At 44.6% G+C, this 17,743-nt stretch overlaps 1 long non-coding RNA gene, 1 other non-coding gene and 1 pseudogene across 2 annotated transcripts; 2 read left to right on the forward strand and 1 right to left on the reverse strand.

The window, feature by feature from the left end:
* The first annotated feature begins 333 nt into the window (after positions 1 to 333).
* Positions 334 to 438, forward strand: LOC125586679. The gene has a single exon (XR_007323215.1). It is a non-coding gene; the product is annotated as a small nucleolar RNA R71 (small nucleolar RNA).
* A 4,063-nt stretch (positions 439 to 4,501) lies between these two features.
* The window catches only part of LOC106448135, a 31,784-nt pseudogene continuing 18,542 nt past the window's right edge, over positions 4,502 to 17,743 (reverse strand).
* Positions 6,500 to 7,735, forward strand: LOC106449418. The gene is made up of 4 exons (XR_002655302.2): positions 6,500 to 6,746; positions 6,815 to 6,887; positions 6,990 to 7,042; positions 7,333 to 7,735. It is a non-coding gene; the product is annotated as an uncharacterized LOC106449418 (long non-coding RNA).

Below are 17,743 nucleotides of genomic sequence, written 5' to 3' on the forward strand. Positions count from 1 at the left end.
AACTTCACTAACCATAACCAGCTCTTCTTGTCTATGATCACAAACAAAGTTGACCTTCTCTTGTTTGGCTTTGTTGGAGAGAAGCAAATCCATCTTCTCTTGTAGAGCTTTCAACTCTCTCTCTTTGTGTTCTGATCATCTCCTCCAATGCCTCTATTGCTGCTGTCGTGGTCATCACTGTAGACTGAATCACTCTTAGCCATATTCTCTACAAGCTCCAAAGCGTCTGCCTCACTTCTCCCCAAGAAGAATCCATTGCTAGCAGTATCAAGTTGGCTTCTAAACTTGGGCAAAGCACCTCTGTAGAAAGTACTAAGCAAACTCTCCATATTGAAGCCATGATAGACATTGAGAGATGTAGCTGTTGAACCTTTCCCATGCTTCTCCAAAGCCTTCAAGATTCCTTTGATGAAATCCAGAGATTTCATTCATTAGCTTAGCAGTTCTTGAAGTAGAGAAGAACTTGGTGAGGAAAGCTTTCTTGCACTCATCCCATGTGGTGATTGAATCTCTTGAAAGACTCTTCTCCCATGTGTGAGCTTTGTCTCCCAAAGAGAATGGAAACAACCTTAGCTTGAATGCATCTTTAGAGACACCATTGATCTTTGTAGTTCCACACAGCTTATCAAAGTTATCCAAGTGGTCTAGTGGATCCTCCAAGGCAAGACCATGGTACTTGTTGCTCTGGATCATGTTTATCAAGCTTGACTTGATCTCAAAGTTATTGTTTTCCACAGCTGGTGCTCTGATGCTAGCTCTATGCCCATGGATATTAGGCTCATCATGTGTGCCAATAGCTCTAGCTTGGCGCTGTGGGTGTTGTGGCCTAAGGTTGGCAGCTCCTTGGCCAATGCCCTCTCCATCTTGAGGCTGATTCTGATGTTGATCCATCACAAACCCCAATCTGTCTAAGTGAGCTTGTTGCTCTTCTTCTCTTCTTCTCCTTGCAATCTCCCTTTCAAGTGCTCTAATGTCTTCAACTCTTGGAACTAGGTCTGTTGGGCCTCTGCTCCGCAAGTTCATGCACCTGAGATACAAAAGGGCTAGGAGAGAGAATCAGTAACTAGATATAAGGAAAATAAGATTTAGTCTCAAGCAAGAACCAAATCTCAATGTCAAAATCAACTTAGAATTGGCAACGGCGCCAAATTTGAAATGAACTTTTCAATGGTCCAATAATCAAATCATCATAGTAATTAAGATGTCAATTCATTTCTAAGAGTTTCAATCAAATAGAATTCAGGTTTTCAATTAAGCTAAATGCAATCAATAAGATGAGTGGGTTCAATCAATCTAACAGGTTTCCAAAGCAACTAAACAGCAACTTTCAATCAATTGGAATAAGGAGGAATCATGGGCATAGGATTTTGATTTCAGATGACTAAGATTAAATCTAAAATGGCAAAGTTTCAATCAACACATTCCCCTAAGTCTAGATATCAACTCTAAGCAAGTTCTCTTCCAAGATAAAAGCTAATTTACTCTCATGATCAAACATCAAATTCCTTTGGTTTGTGTCAATCAAACAATCATTAAGGATAGATCATTCAACTTTCCTAACTCCGCTAACATCAAATCCCTTTGGTAGGGTATGCTAAGAGCTTGATGAGTTGGCTCAGACATTTCATCGAACACCTTCTGGGCAATGAAATGTCTAGAGTTCTAAACCAGAATGTCCAACTCAAGCTTAGCATTAAGATCACTCAATCAAGCAAGGAAACACATTAATCTACTCTAAACATTCTAGATCATCACTTAATCATCCTAAATCATCCTAACCCTTGAATCCAAAGATGACTACTCACTCATAATCATGGTAGACACTAGATCATTAGTTGATCCAAATCTACACATGATTAATGGTCAAAGTAATCAAGCAGAGATAAGAAATTATAATCAAGATTAGATCTTTCTTCCAAAAGTGGCTTTTTATTAGATAGAAAACAAGATAAGATCCTAACATTAGGTTTAGAGAGTATTTATATGACTTCTAAAACCTAATGGGCTCAGACAACAACCTGAAAGGCCCAAATAAAACATAAATTTTCGATCAAAATAAGAGAAACGCGCGCGGGTGTGTGAGGTCGCTCCACCAGGTCGCTCTGCTTCCAGAGCGGGTGCCTCACCCTGCCGCGGGACATCGCTCCAAATGCCAGCTTCGTTTCTTCGTTTTTGCGCGCGGGTTACGGACCTCGCTCCCCATGGTCGCTCCACTTCTTGAAAGTTGTCGACGAGAGGTTGAGTTCGGACCGGGTTCCTCACCCCGCTGCGGGACGTCGCTCCGAATACCAACTTCATTTCTTCTTTTTGGGCACGGGCTGCGGACCTCGCTCCGTCTTGGTCGCTCCCATTCTCGAGAGATGTCGACGGGGTGTTGGTTCGGAGTGGGTGCCGAACCACGCTGCAAGAGGTCGCGCTGCCTTTGTTTCGTCTGGAGCGGGTGTCGTAGGTCGCTCCCATTGCCCGCTCTGGTGCTCTACTCGCTCAAACAACACTTTCCACTCCCTTTTTGATCCCAAATGCTTATAAGTACCTCCAAGAACTCCAATGGACACTCCAACACCTGATAAAGACTTATGCAATGCAGAAAAGAAACTAAAATGCATAATCCCTAATCTAAATGACCAAAATATGCAAGAATGAAGAGTTAAAACAATGCAGATGTGCAAGATATCAAGACAGCCATTCCAGGGCCGTACCAAGTGGTATCAGAGCCTCTTGAAGGTTTATGGTTTGATTATCTTAACCAAGGACCACGTATTTCATCATATATCCATCAATCTTCTATGTATTCTTATAGAAAACATGAAGAGAAGGCTAAACAACCAGCAACAAGGAAGTTGTTGCAAGGAAGAAGAAAAGAGATCCAAATTCCACTGTTCTATGGAGAGTTTGATCCAGACACATATCCAGAATGGGAAAAGGATGTGGATTTCGTTTTTAACCTCCACAACCACACTGAGGAGAAGAAGTTACATCTAGCAACTACTGGCTTAAGAGGGTATGCGCTTGACTGGTGGTATCAGATTGCTAAAAACAGGAAACGCTGTGGAGAGTTGCAGATTTCTTCTTGGTATGAGATGAAGTCTGTCATGAAGAAAAGGTTTGTAACAAAGAGGTATGGTCAAAATGATTTGGAACGGTTGCAAAGCCAATCTAGATCATCTCAAGAACGTGTTAGGATATCCAGAGAAGAGCCACAGACCTGCTATGATCATGAGGCACAACGAAAGCCGCAACTACTGCAAACACATCTTGATTATCCTGACTATATGCAGAGCACACAGTTCAAAGAAAACCGAAGGAACATGATAGCTGAATCACTCACTGTTGTGACTAAAAAAACCCACAACAGAGGCCAGTCCCACGTCCAGCATCAGGAGATGATGAGCTAAGTTGTTATCAGAAGGCACCAGTTGAGGAGAAAGAAAAGATTGAAGCAAAACCGGCTGTGAAGATACCAGTGATTGAACCAGCATTGGCCATTCCTTTTTGAGGAGAACATTCAGCCATTGAAATACAGCTAGAGGAGCACGTACCAGGAGCTTTGTGTGGTCTTATTCGCGACCAAAACAAGGCTAAAGAAGAAGGAGAACTTGAAGAGGCGCTTGTAGTTCATAAAGAGTTACTTGAGACTTTGATTGAACAAGGTGGATTCATTAGATCTTTTTCTTGTGATTTACTAATCCAGCCTTTTGTATGTATTCAGTTCAATCTTGTGGAGCATCTGAGGTTTGTCAAGGGTCTACAACACTTTGTTTTTGAACCTGGAGGGAGCTTGAGTGTGCACAGAAGCATCAAGAACACCCTTGTCAAAATAGCAGCAACATTGAAGCTTGATTTTGAAGGGTCCTTGCATAAACAGGAAGAGCCAATGGTAGTTTCTGCAGACTATAAGTTGAGATCACGTGCCAGGAAGTAAATGATCAAGGCTTGTGTTTGGTATCAGTGTAGAGAAGCTCAATCAAAAGCAATCGGATCTGAGCTAAACAAGGAACAAAAATTGCTTTCTCTAAGTGCCGTTTGCAATGAGATACATCTAAGGCATGAGAAGGGCTTGCAACACTATGTATTCAAGCCAGGGGAAGATATGTATGTGTGCAAAGAGAGGAACAAACTCGTGGTTAAAAGAGCAAGGAGTTTGGAGTTGATTGATCAAGGTTATGTTATCTTACAAGGCTTGGATTTGAGGACAAATCCTTTTAAAGGAAGAGGAAACGGTGCGACCTGTATCAGCTTCAAACTCAAGTCCTGGACGTCCATACACGTACCAGAAAGGCAAGGGGTCACAACACGACCTAATTGGCTCATTGGAGAGCTTGTTGGCCTTATTCATGAGGTATTGGACCGAGAGAAGGCTATGGGCCTTGATGAGGCCTTTATAAAGATAGGAATGACTATGGGCCAGCATGGACGATTAGTATTCAATCTGATTGACCAGGAAATGGATGGGATGAAGCTGGTTGGACAAGAAATGAAATGAGTGATCTGGTATGATCGAGAAATGGACTGTTCAAACCGAAATGGGCGAGAAATGAGTTGGAAATGGAAGATGAAGAACCTGAGCTGGAAATGGAACATCAGGAGCATATATATCAATAAAATGAGCTTATGGAGGTACTTGGTCGGACCAGGAACAAGATGGATCGAGCCCAAGCAAGAGTTGTTCGAAAAAGGTCTTTATCGGCCGAAAAATTGGAAAGACAAGTCCGCTTGGATTATGATTGGCCCAAGAAGATTATACACGTCCAAGATGGTTTATTTTCAGTTTATTTATTATTTTATTAAGTTTAAACCAATTAGGATTAAGTTTGGTTATATTAAACAAATTAGCAATATGATTAGGATATGGTTTTTCATAAACCGACTTGGTTTTGGTTTACGGTTTATTTTAGTTTAGGATTTCATTTTCTTCTTTCTTTTATATGTAACCACGAGCGTCCATGTAATCATTCAACCATTATTCAATAAAAGTAAGCTTTGGCTCAAACAATCGTCTCTGAGGAGACTTTTCTATCTTGTTCATGTGTGAGCAACTCATATCACAATAAAAAAATTGATCTTTTGTGATCCATCCTAGACACCAAGCAGGGTGATGCTGTGTCTCAGGAGCAGCAAAACATCCTTAGAACCTTCCACAGCTTGAAGGAGAAGACCATCCTCATCATCTATCATCCACCCACGCTCCCTTCAAGTGATCCATGGAGAGACAGCCATTCCAGGGCCGTACCAATATGTAGCAATAGGCATTTTGTGTGGCAAACTAGGCAATGGTGCCTCAAAATTTAACACCTGGATCGCTTGCTTTATCGAAGGCCTAGAGTTTATATCAGGGTCAGCACACCACAACCCTACAGTCATAACACACTCTGCTTGTTTCATATCATAATCTTTACCAATTTGATGATCAATGGCTGAGATAAGTTCTCCTCTTCCGTACTGATCCCATACCCTTTCTACAAGACTTGCTTCAGGCTCAACTTTTCCTTGTCTCGGCTCCACTGACTTCTTTCCTATGACAATCTCTACCAAAACAATTCCAAAGCTATAGACGTCAGATTCTTTGCTAGCCCTTCCGGTGCTTATGTATTCAGGAGCCATGTAACCAAAAGTTCCAGCCAATCCTGTAGTCTGGGGTTGTAGCTCGTGATCCATCAACCTAGCCAACCCAAAGTCACCTAGCTTGGCATTAAAGTTTGAGTCAAGCATTATATTACTTGCCTTAATGTCCCTGTGGACAATGCATTTCTCCCACTCCTCGTGAAGGTAAAGCAACGCAGAGGCTACACCTAGAGAGATCTTGCACCTAAGAGCAGGATTATCCGGGGCTTTTAAGAAGGTCTATTAGATTTATTAGAATTAAAAAGATATAGAAAATAGCAATAAACCTAAGCGAGGTCTCCTAATCAAGGACCAGAAGACACGTCTCTTGTGATTCCTCTTCCTCCCTCTTCACCTTCTCCAGAACTTCTTCCCACTTCTCTGCCTCCACTTCTCCCTCATCGATTCCGACATGGCTTGGTCGTTGTCCTCCATGTTCCTCTTCTCGTTCCTCGTTTTCAATCGGGGTAAGTGTTGATTTAATATAACTGCTTTCTAGGGATTTCTCTCATGGTTTTGATTCTGTTTAACAAACAGTCGAGGGCAAGCAAGTTTTAGAAGACGGGTACGAGGTTACTACAGTGGTCGACGGTCATAAGTCTGGTTTGAATCCACACACGGTTTTACGGCGAGTCCCTCGATTCCTCTGTCTCACCCGTTCTCATTCCCGGCGTCCATGTCTTCCATTGCCAGGTTCCCATATCAAAAAAGCCTCATCCTTTTTGCTCTCTTTGATTTCCAAATTCGAAATCTCAAAACAGAATCCCATTGTTTTACAGGACGCAGTTGGAATCGTTCCTGAGAACAACAACGTCTTCTACTCTTGAGAAGTATTGCCATTGCGTTGTTAATAGGCTCATACAACTAACTCCAGATGCTCATAGGGTATATATACATAGATTTTTCTGCATTGATATTGTCTCAGTTGCTGATTATGTCTTGAGTTTCCTATGTTCTCTTTACATATTATTCATTGGTTCAGGATACTGTTTTCCACCATTCCCGGTTTAATGATGAGTTTAGATCTGAAGAAGAATCTGATGAAAAAGATGATGATGGAAGCCTTCAAAACCTCGTGATTGGGAAGCCCTATTTGGTGAAGGGAACAATGATGATACCTTTGTGCTAGGCATTAAGCATACAAGGTACATCCTCTTTTACATGGGAGTGCATGCTTAGTTGGCTGAGACTTGAATCTTCTTGTCGGTTCCAGGAAGAGCATTAGGCTGTATAATGATTTCATTACCTCGGACATGATTATTGCTTCCCCTCTCGGGTTACAGTTGGTAGGCACCCTTATATACTCTTATCTTTTTGTAAGATGATATGATTTTGTTATGGTGAATCTTCTTCTTTACTCAGTCTCTTATCAATTTTACTCTTTCTAGGCCTTGGGAAAAGAAGAAGACAAGAAGAGACTGAGCAAAGAAAAAGACAACAAGTAAGTGGTTCTTGATTACCTGTCCTCCATCGAGGTACTTTTGTTTACCATTGCTAAGAAGATCATATATATTGGAAGTTGTATTCTTCATCTTCTCTCCGTTACAACCTCCTCGGTGGACTTGCTGTTCGCCGTGGTCGTGAAAAGAGTAGAACCATAGCTTCTGTTTCTTGTTCTTGTTTGTTGTTACTACTACCAATCTGATTATTCAGAATAAATCACAAGAGAAACAGGAAGAAGGTATACGTTCTGCTTCTCATCAACTCTTGTGTTCTTTTTTTCTTTGACAGGCCCTGATTCTCATCAACTCTTGTGCTCGCACTCTTTATGTTTATGTCCGTGAGCAGCAAGTTATTACCTTTCATGTCAACTGCTGAATTGATGAAAAAAGTTATAAACAAGTACGCGCAAGACTTGTCACTGCCTCACCATGCCAACAAGCAGTGCAGGTCCGTGTGCCATTGGTTCTGACCTGTGGTCTTGTTTTCTTCTTGTTGTCTTGTTTTCTTGTATCACGGACCTAGAGATTGGTTTGTACATGTATATTGTATTGTTGTGGTCACGTTGAAAGTGTTTCACGGACAAGAAATGAAAGGCCTTTGTAATGATTGTATGATTGTGTATTCACAAACTTGTATAAATAATATCTTGTAATTGTAATGAAAGTGTATTCACAAGCCTTTGTTCTTCCTTCTCATGTTTTTCCTTTCTTTCTCCTTCACATGTTCAAAATATTCATCTAAATCTAAAACAATTTCTATCTTGTAAACAATTTTTGTAAACAATTTTTATCTCATGGCAACTTCTTCTCAAAACAATTTCGAAGGATCAATTGATGATAATTTTGATCAAACGCTCGAGAATCTTTTTGTCGTTGATGTATGGAGTGTGGAGAGAGTTCGTATGGGGAGGTATAGCTGGAGCTTTTGGTGAAGGGATGATGCATCTCGTAGATACTCTCAAGTATTCACATGTCTTAGAAACTTGTATAAATGAAACTAGTATTCACAAATTCTTTTACTATATTTTAAGAAAAAGTTTAAGTTTAATAAAAAAAAAAAATGGTTTTTAATTAAAAAAAAATATTTTTTTTAAGAAACCTTAAATAAGAAACTTGCAATGGAGCACGTAAATTTTCGTACCTCTTAATTCAGTCTCTTAATTCAGTTTTACAATTAAAAAGTATTTAAAAAAAAAAAAGACCCATTTAGGATCTCTAGGATAATGGTAACAGCCCATGTGAGATGAGGTTTCTTACCGAATAGGTGTGAGTCAAGGCTACCATTTGGCATGAACTCGTATACGAGGAGAAGCTCTTGTTTCTCATGACACCAACCAATGAGTTGAACAAGGTTTCGATGTCTCAAGCTGCTGATGATCTTAACCTCCGTGATGAACTCTTTCTTTCCCAGTTTAGAAGCACCGGAAAACTTCTTCACAGCGACCATTGTATCCAGGTCATTTAAGTATCCTTTATAAACTGCTCCAAACCCTCCTTCACCCAACTTTCTTTCATACAAGGGCCCTGTTCGTTTGCTCACCCAGGTGATCCATCTGGGTGAAGATGCAAATCCATGTTCGTTTTGTGCATTATAATGCTACATCCAGATGGATCACCTAGCTGAATTTTTAAAAACTCATCTCAAATTGTCACCCAAATGAAGGTGAGTCTTGATGGTGCATCTGGATGCAGATGCATCTAGTTCAGTCCAAAATGATTAATGACAAAAATGATTTTTTAAAATCAAAATATTATTTTCAAACCGTAAATTCTATTTTCTTGCATATACATTTTTCCGCTATAACCAAAAAATACATTTTCTCGCAAAAACTGAAAAACACACATTCCCGCTAAAACGGCAAGATGCGTTTTTCCGCAAAAAAAAATGTAAAACGCACATTTCCATAAAAACACATTTTTCGGTCAAACCAGTAAAATCGCACTTTTCGACCAAAACCGAAAAAACGCATTTTTCCGCAAAACCAAAAAACGCATTTTCCCGCCAAACCCCAAAAAACCGCATTTTCCCGCCAAAACCCAAAAAATGCATATTCTCGCCAAAACTCCAAAAAAAAAAATTTCCGACCAAAACCGCAAAAAGCATTTTCTCGCCAAAACCGGAAAAACGCAATTTTTCCGCCAAAACCAGAGAAACGCAATTTTCCCGCCAAAACCGGAAAACACAATTTTCCCGCCAAAACCGGAAAACAGAATTTTTCCGCCAAAACCAGAAAAACGTAATTTTCCCGCCAAAACCGGAAAACATAATTTTCCCGCCAAAACTTAAAAACAGAATTTTCCCGCCAAAACCGGAAAAACACATTTTCCCGCCAAAACCGGAAAAAACACAATTTTCCAGCCAAAACCGGAAAACTAAATTTTCCCGCCAAAACCAGAAAAACACAATTTCCCGCCAAAACCAGAAAAACACAATTTTCCGCCAAAACCGGAAAACACAACTTTCCCACCAAAATCGAGAAAAAGCTTTTCCCGCCAAAATCACGAAAAAAATATTTTCCCTTCAAAATTGAGAAAACAAATTTTTCTCGTCGAAAACACTTTTTCCGCCAAAACCGCAAAAATACACTTTTCCCGTCCAAACCGCAAAAACGTATTTTTCCGCCAAACCCATAAAAACGTATTTTTCGCCGAAACCACGAAAATACACTTTTTCGCCAAAAACATATTTTTCCTCAAAAACTGCAAAAATATTTTCCACCAAAACGGTAAAAATGTTATTTTTCCGCCGAAACGTAAAAAATTATATTTTAGTCATTTTATTAACAAGTCCACCTGGATGCAGATGGAAGTTAAAAAATGAAAAGCAAACGAACATAGTTGCATTCAGATGATTCATCTGGATGCATGGACGAAATGAAGAAACGAACAACACCCAGATAGAGCATCTAGATAAGACATCTAGATGGACCATCTGGATGCATCTTCCAGATGTACAAACGAACAGGGCCAAGAAGTTGCTTGTAGCTGAAGCAAGATCTTTATAAGAAAACCTTCTTGGCCCCCTGCTCCTCTTTCAAGATCTTCGTGTCACGATGTCAAGTTTTTCTTCTGTCTTCCCTGCTGCTTTCTCCTTTCTTTGATTCCTCTTCCGAAACAATGCAAACGCACCAGCAACCAAAGAGGTCAACAGGACAAACCCAGCAAGAGAAACACCAATAATGATGCCTGTCATGTTTTGAGTTCTCTCTCTAGGTTCTGCTACATCCAAGGTTGAGTTGAACTCCCAAGACAAGATCCTATGTGTTTGTACAGGATTCAGTCGATTAGAATAATGAACTTAGAAAATGGGGTGACTAAAGGCGTTTTTATTATAATCAAACAGAGGGGTTACAAGATTAACGGGAAGTAAGGAGACAAGACTGAAGGTTTAAGCAACAAGATCAAAGAGATGATTGGGAAACCCTAAATCTAGCCGCTTAGTGTGTAAGTTGTCCAAAAGTCCCTTTTTCGTTGTCTCCTCATCCCCTCTTATAGTGTCCTCGTCCGTGATGCCCTAATCGTGTCGTCCTTTGGGCCCTGTCGCTAAAGGCCGAGTATGCGGGCCTTGGTACTGTTCTCTCTAAACCGAGTATATTTGATCGGCTTAACTGATCGGCTAAAAGTACTCTGGCGTCGAGCCGACATCTTTAGCCGCTTAAGCCTACTAAACCGGTCAAGCTTGCCGGGCTAGGGCCTGTTATTCGATGGGCCTTGTGGAGGGATGTAATCCATCTCCTACAATAAGTCCCCCCCAGTTCACTCGTGAGCGGCGTAGCGGTCTCAGTGAATTTGTGGGTCAGGTTCGTTCGTATAACAGGTCCTAGCGTGTTTAGTCGCACGCTGTTTTATTGACGTTTCTAGTCGCTTCGAGTAATGTTGAGTCGTTGATGCGCGCTTTCGCTTCTCAATCTCTTACGATGAGATGCAGTTTACTCGGGCGATACATCATTTTTTTTGGTGAGAAGGCAGAGGTCGGTTTTGTTGGTTAACCGGAGACCGGTTTGGACGAAGATCAAGAATTGATGCCGGTCTGACGACCCGGTCGAAGACCGGTTTCAGCGAGAAGCCGAACCGTCGCGAGTAAGTTTTTGGGCATTCAGGCGGCCTTTGAGGCCCATTTAGGCCTTCATAGACCTAATGATTGCACTCGGAAAAACGTGCCCTTGTGTTTGCTATAAATAGGTCTCTCTCCCTTGCCTTCGTCATTCCTTTCTGCAGATTCAGGTATCCGTTTTCTCTCCCTTCTCTCTACTTTTACTTTCTCTCTCTAGATAGGTTTCTCCTTACACAGGCTCGTCGGTATCGTCTGGCGGTTGTAGTCGTCCCCTAAATCCAGGATCATGCCTCTGAGAAGTCGATTGTCGCGAGAAGAAAAAGGGAAGGGCGTCGCAGATTCTCCGAGTCCGATCAGAGATGCACGGGTAACCGACAGTCCACCGGATGATTTCAACTTGATTCATCGCGACGCTCTTCGGGATTCAGATAATATGACCCTATCTCAACGCCTTTTGGTCGCTGATGTTCATAAGATGATCCGTGATGAATGCGCGGATCGCGTTGAAGTCGGGAGCAGTGACGTGAGCGGTAGCGGCTCTGAAGCGTCTAGCCAAGCCTCAAGACCTTTGAGACGAGCTAGTCGAGAGATTCCTTTCGACCAGATAGACTGCCGTCCCACGATCTATCATCCTGGCGGGATCTTCGAAGAACTCGGTCCACTCCCATCTGAATTGGTTCGTGACCCGCGGGCTCAGTCATGGGGGAATGTCTTCGATTCTTGCTCCTCTCACAAGACGGTGAGGGATTTATTGAGGCGAAGTGGAGGTGCCGGCGTTACATACATCATTCCTTCCAAGGGACAGCGTCCTTGGTCGCCTCCGATTGGCTATCAGTGTGTCTACGAGTCCTATTTTGGAGACCATATGAAGCTCTGGTTTCCAATTCCCCGACTGATCACGTCGTACGCATTTCGTCGGGACATCACCATCTGTCAGTTGCTTAACGGGTCGCTGCGCATCGCGGTTATGCTGATGGTGATGGCAGCGGAGATAGATGTTTCGATGAGTGTGAGAGTATTCGAAGAGTTAACCTTCACGAAGGCGGAGCCACATGGAATATTTTCAGTGAAGATGCGCTCGAGCTACAACGTCTTGGCTGGGCACCCGAACAAGACGAAGGACTGGCAGCGCTCATATTTTTATGTCAAGTCTGACGAGCATGCCTTCTCGGAGCCACCTGGGGACGACTACCGCGTTCTATGGAACAAAACGCTTGGTAGATATTGTTTGTTGTCATCTTGTTGTTGCAGTTCGCCACCCAAATACGATCGCATACCCGGAGAAATTCTTCGAGAGTGCTCAGGCGATCGCAGCTCACAGCCATCTCCGTTGGCCTGATCTTAGTCGAGAGTGGATAAGACGTCAAGAAGCTCGGATTGCTAGAGGTGAGTTCATCGGTCTTTCTCCAAGAAGTTCTATCAACAACTTAGTCTCTCTTCTTTTTCTTTTCTACAGTTGATTGGGAGTCGAGACTTCCTGTTGTACTCGGGCCCCGTAAGTCGCGTCTGTCCCTTTTTACTCGGAAACAGCAGAAACTTCTAGACGAAGCTAGAAAGATGGATGGAGTGCTGGATTTGAGTGCGTTGTTGAAGGGGAAGCTGCAATTGCTCTCGAAGAAGTCAATTCCTGCCGATGTGCAAGGGTCGACCAGTTCTGACGCAGGCCGCGCTTCCAGGGAAGGAGCACCTGGTTTGGTCGACAAAGACGTTGGGGCGGAGCCTCCTGCCTCGAGTCCTAAAAACAAGAAGAAGAGCAAGAAATCCAGGAGGAAAGCGACCGAAGAGCTTCCTCTTGAAGAGATCGCTTCTCTCGACGAAACCTCCGAGGGTTTGGAAGCAAGGAAGGAAGAGAGAGGAAGGAAGATACCTTACGAAGGGGCTACTTCCTCCATTGATCACGGAGAGGCGCCGGCAGTAGGGCGAGAAGGCGCTACAGGGGGTTCTGTTCTGAAGCGGTGCCTGAAGATCGTCCCAGAAAGAAGAAGAAGAAGGGGTCCATCGAGGCAGAGCCGCGTCCTTCTGATGTGGAGACGGGCCTGGTCGAGGTTGTCGCGGGAGGCGGCGTTTCTCTTGAAACCCCTCCTGAGGAGAGAGAGGTCTCAGCGCGGGGCAGTGATCCTGTTGCGAGTGAGAGATCTATTACTGATCCGTCTGCGAGGAAAGGGTCTCGTTCAGAAGGTTCTACTGTGAGGAGGAGGAAGATCGAGTTCCCCGATCGCGTCGAGTTTTCCTACAACGAGACGACTCCCCTAATCCTTAATCCTCTTAGGTGCGCGGAGCTGACTCGCCAAATTCGTGGTGGGACGAAGGAGATGCCACAATTGGACGACCTTTACTTCAAGACTGAATACATAGAAGCTGCTTCCTCGAGAGCTCGGGTAACTGCGCTACCCTTCATACTTTATCTCATTATTTGATTCGTCGGGTTCATTCGTCTCACGTGGTCTGTGTTTGTCGTTTCTGCAGAGTGACGGGAGTATGAACTTTCTCGTTGAGAAATACGATAGTACTCTGAAACAGACGATGATCCAGTTGGGATCTTCGGAGAAGCTTGCCCAGACGAGGTTGAAGGTCATCGAGAGAGTAAGGGCGGAGCATAAGAAGGCCAACGAGAAGGCCGCGGAGGAGAAAGATATTCTTCGAGTGAAGTTCGAAGAGCTGGAGGGCAAGCTTAAATCTTCCAGCGCGGCGAGGAAAGAGCTCGTCCGAGAGAAAAGTCATTTGGAGCAAACGGTTGCGAACCTGGAGAAGGAGAAGACTGAGCTAGTCGAAGAGAGAGATGCCGCGGTAGACAAACTAATCAGAGAGAGGCAACGCTTGAGGGACTCCCAGGGTTTGGAGGTTACTCGTGGGAGGGAAAGAGTCGAGGCTGCTATGGCTGAGAAGGCAAGTCGCCGTTTTGATCGCGTGCGCGACCATTTTACTCGTCTGGAGGCTTTTGAGAAGGCGAAGAACCTGTATGGTCAAGCTTCGGGAATGAAGAAGTGCCTGGAGGTTATAAAGGTGAGTGGGACGGAGATCCCCCAAGAAATGATCGATTTCTTCGCTGAGCAGGAGAAACTTTACGAGGTGGAGGTTATAAAACTCCGAGTAGAGCCGCTGTCTGATAGCAACCTTACACTTTCTCCGCTGGTCCTTCCTTCTCGTTTCGTCATGGACCGGTTCAGAACGTCATTCGATCCTTATGGGTCGAACGTAAATTTGATCGGGCCAGAGATGGCTTCTCGGCTCGTTACCTCGCTCGAAGTTGTTGAGGAGCCATCAGAGGATCCACTGGTTGACGTCACTTCTATCCCTACTGAGCATGTCAAGTCCTCGGTGGGAAGTGGTTTTGACGAGCGCCCAGAGAATGAGAATCTGGAGGGGTTTCCTGGAAAGGACGACCTCGAGATGGGCGACACTCTGGTTCAAGGGGAAGAGACCGAGAACGTGGGCGTCGAGGATCCTGTGCTTGTCTCGGATTCTTCCTCCGAAGGACGAGAGGATGAAGAGGAGGAAAACGATGGAATCAAGGAGACGTCGCTGCCACGTCCCGCTGAGGAGGAGACGACATACGAAGCTGGGGATACAAATGTTCCTCCACCTCCTGTTGTAGACTCTCTTTCCCCTATTTCTACTTGGGTGGAGGACCCGACTGCTGCTGCTACCAAAGGTCCTGACGATCAAGATTCTGTGCCTTGATGTTTCACTTATGTTCTTTTATCCTCTTCTTTTTTGTTTGTGGTCTTGATAGAACCTGTTGTACGATTAGACATACTTTTATTTTATCGGCAAGTCACTGTTTTAAGCGGACTTTAAATTTGTGGGTTGTTGTGTTTCTCATCTGTACTTGCAAACTTGTTAAATTAAATGTCATTATCTTTAGTGTCTCGCGATGTGTTCGCTTAGAAACAATAGATTCCTGACCTTTGGCTTTTGTAAATAGATAAGGAAACGAACCGCTAGGGGGCTTTATTCAGCTCTTGTCGTGTTTCGATCGAGACGACGTCTAGGCGCATCGTTCTATCTCGAAAACAAGGGACTGAATCTAAGAGTGGAAGGTTCTTTCGTCTGTTTCCTCAATGACAATCGAGTAATTGGGTAGCTAGTCCGTTACGCGTTTAGTCGAGGAAAGGTTAAAGATTCACTCCGTTTAGTCGGCCAATGCTCCTTGGGCATAGGTGACTAGCGACTGTTGGGTCCTCAGGCTAAGTGTCTGATCAGGAAATAGCTAGGAAATGGAACGATAGTGTCCGCGTATCTCCTGCTGGAGGCACGGGAGCTGTTGGGTTTGATAACAGGTATCTACTCAGTAGAAGTTGAGACAAAGAACAAGATTTTGACTTTGGTTTTGTTACAGCTGGACCGGTTAAGGCTGCCTACGTACCTCGGTTGAGGATCAAGCCATTCGTAGTTCGTTTTTCCCGAGTGAAAGTGGCCGTTAGAAGCGCATTTACTTGGTCGAGTAGAAGTGACCGCGGAGGTGCATCTACTCGGTTTTTTTTTTTTAGGGGTAGAAGCGTCTTAGATGCATTGATTTCCATGCTCTGGGCACTTCTTCTCCGCTCGACGTTTGAAGTCGGTAGACTCCTGGTTTCACCACTTTGATGATTTTGTAAGGTCCTTCCCACCTAGCGCCGAGCTTGCCGGCGTTCAGCTCCTTAGTGTTCTCGAACACTTTGCGCATGACGAAGTCGCCGAGTTCAAGGGGTCTGGCTCGGACCTTTTTGTTGTAGTAACTCTCTATCTGATGTTGATAGTTTTGGATTCGCAGCAAGGCTTGGTCCCGTCGTTCTTCAATTTCATCGAGGGCGTCAAGCAGCATCTCCTTGTTGAGTTCGACATACTGGGGCATTTTCGAGCGTCGGAGGCTTGAAACGTTAACTTCTGCGGGGGCCATAGCCTCGACACCGTATGCGAGAGAGAAAGGTGTCGATTTGGTCGACCCTCGTGGTGTTGTGCGGTGGCTCCATAGAACTCCGTCGAGTTCGTCGGCCCAATGACCCTTTTTTAGGTCTAAGCGTTTCTTGATGCTGTCGATGATGAGCTTGTTGGAGGACTCCGCTTGGACATTTCCCTGTGGGTAACGAGGGGTAGAGGGGCTCAAACGAATGTTCCATCTGCTGCAAAACTCCTTGAAGTTGCCCGACATGAACTGTGATCCATTATTGGTAACGATCTCGTACGGTAGACCGTGGCGGCAGATGATGTTTTTCCAGACGAACCCGCGGACTTCTTTGTCGGTGACTTGAGCGTAGGCTTCAGCTTCGATCCATTTGGTGAAGTAATCAGTGAAGACGAGAATAAAATACCGCTGGCGGGAGCATGGAAGAGGTCCTATGATATCCATTGCCCATCGCATGAAAGGGTACGGTGCGACTGTCGTTCGTAACATTTCAGTTGGACAATGGATGCTTGGTGCGTGCCGTTGGCACTTGTCGCAGCTTCTGGCGTAGGACTCGCAATCTGCATTCATCGTCGGCCAGAAAAAGCCAGGCTTCTCACTTTGATTGCTAATGCGCGTCCACCCGAATGGTTACCTACGGCGCCTTCGTGTGTTTCGGCCATAACCCTGACCGTTTCTTCGCCGTGGATACATTTGAGTAGTACTTTACTCGCAGTCCATCGATGGAGTTCGTTGTCTAGGACAACATAATGGGCACTGCGCGTTTTTAGTCGGCGGGCTGCCCATTTCTCGGTTGGAAGTTCCCCCTTTGAGAGGTAGTCGATAAACTCAGTTCACCAGTCGGGGCCGAACTCGTCAATAACGAGAGTGTCGGTTTCGGTGACTGGGGCTGTGATGGCGGTTTGGTCCGTCGAGATATCGATGCTCGGCTTCTCAATGCGGTGTATTGGAATAGTTCGTTTAACTTGGTCATGGAGCTTGCTTCCAAGGGCTCCAAGGGCGTTGGCGACCACGTTCTCCCCTCTGGGGACTTTGACGAGTTCGAAGAAGTCGAACTCTGCGGCTAATCCCTGTACTATCTTGAGGTAGGCATCCATCCGATCGTTTGATATCTTGCATATTTCTAATGTTTTATCCATTCACCCATGTGCATTTTGATCATATAGATTAGGATTTAGCCATGTTTAGGTTGCATTTTGCATACATGAGTCCTTATCAGGTATTGGAGTACCACATGGAGTTCTTGGAGACATTTGGGTGCAATTGGAGTCCAAAAGAAGTGTTAAAAGTGATCATTGGGCGAGCACCTTACCGGAGCGACCAGCCCGGAGCGACACCGTCAAGTCGCTCTGATCTCCCTATCAGAGCGACCTTACCAGAGCGACAGGGAAGAGTCGCTCGCGTTTTGATCACCCGGAGATGCGGGAACGAATCCGGAGCGACTTCTCGCAGCGAGACAGCGAGGTCGCTCCCGAAGCATGGAGCGACTACTCGGAGCAACGAGGGGAGGTCGCTCGCGTTTTCATCACTCGGAAACGCGAGAATGAATCCGGAGCGACCTCTCGCAGCGACCCAGCGAGGTCGCTCCCGAAGCATGGAGCGACTACTCGGAGCGACGAGCGGAGGTCGCTCGCGTTTTCATCACTCGGAAACGCGAGAACGAGTCCGGAGCGACCTCTCGCAGTGACACAGCGAGGTCGCTCCCGAAGCATGGAGCGACTACTCGGAGCGACGAGCGGAGGTCGCTCCGCGTCTTATTTC

The sequence above is a fragment of the Brassica napus genome, chromosome C4 (genome assembly GCF_020379485.1).
Source record: "Brassica napus cultivar Da-Ae chromosome C4, Da-Ae, whole genome shotgun sequence".
In the NCBI taxonomy this organism is placed as follows: domain Eukaryota; kingdom Viridiplantae; phylum Streptophyta; class Magnoliopsida; order Brassicales; family Brassicaceae; genus Brassica; species Brassica napus.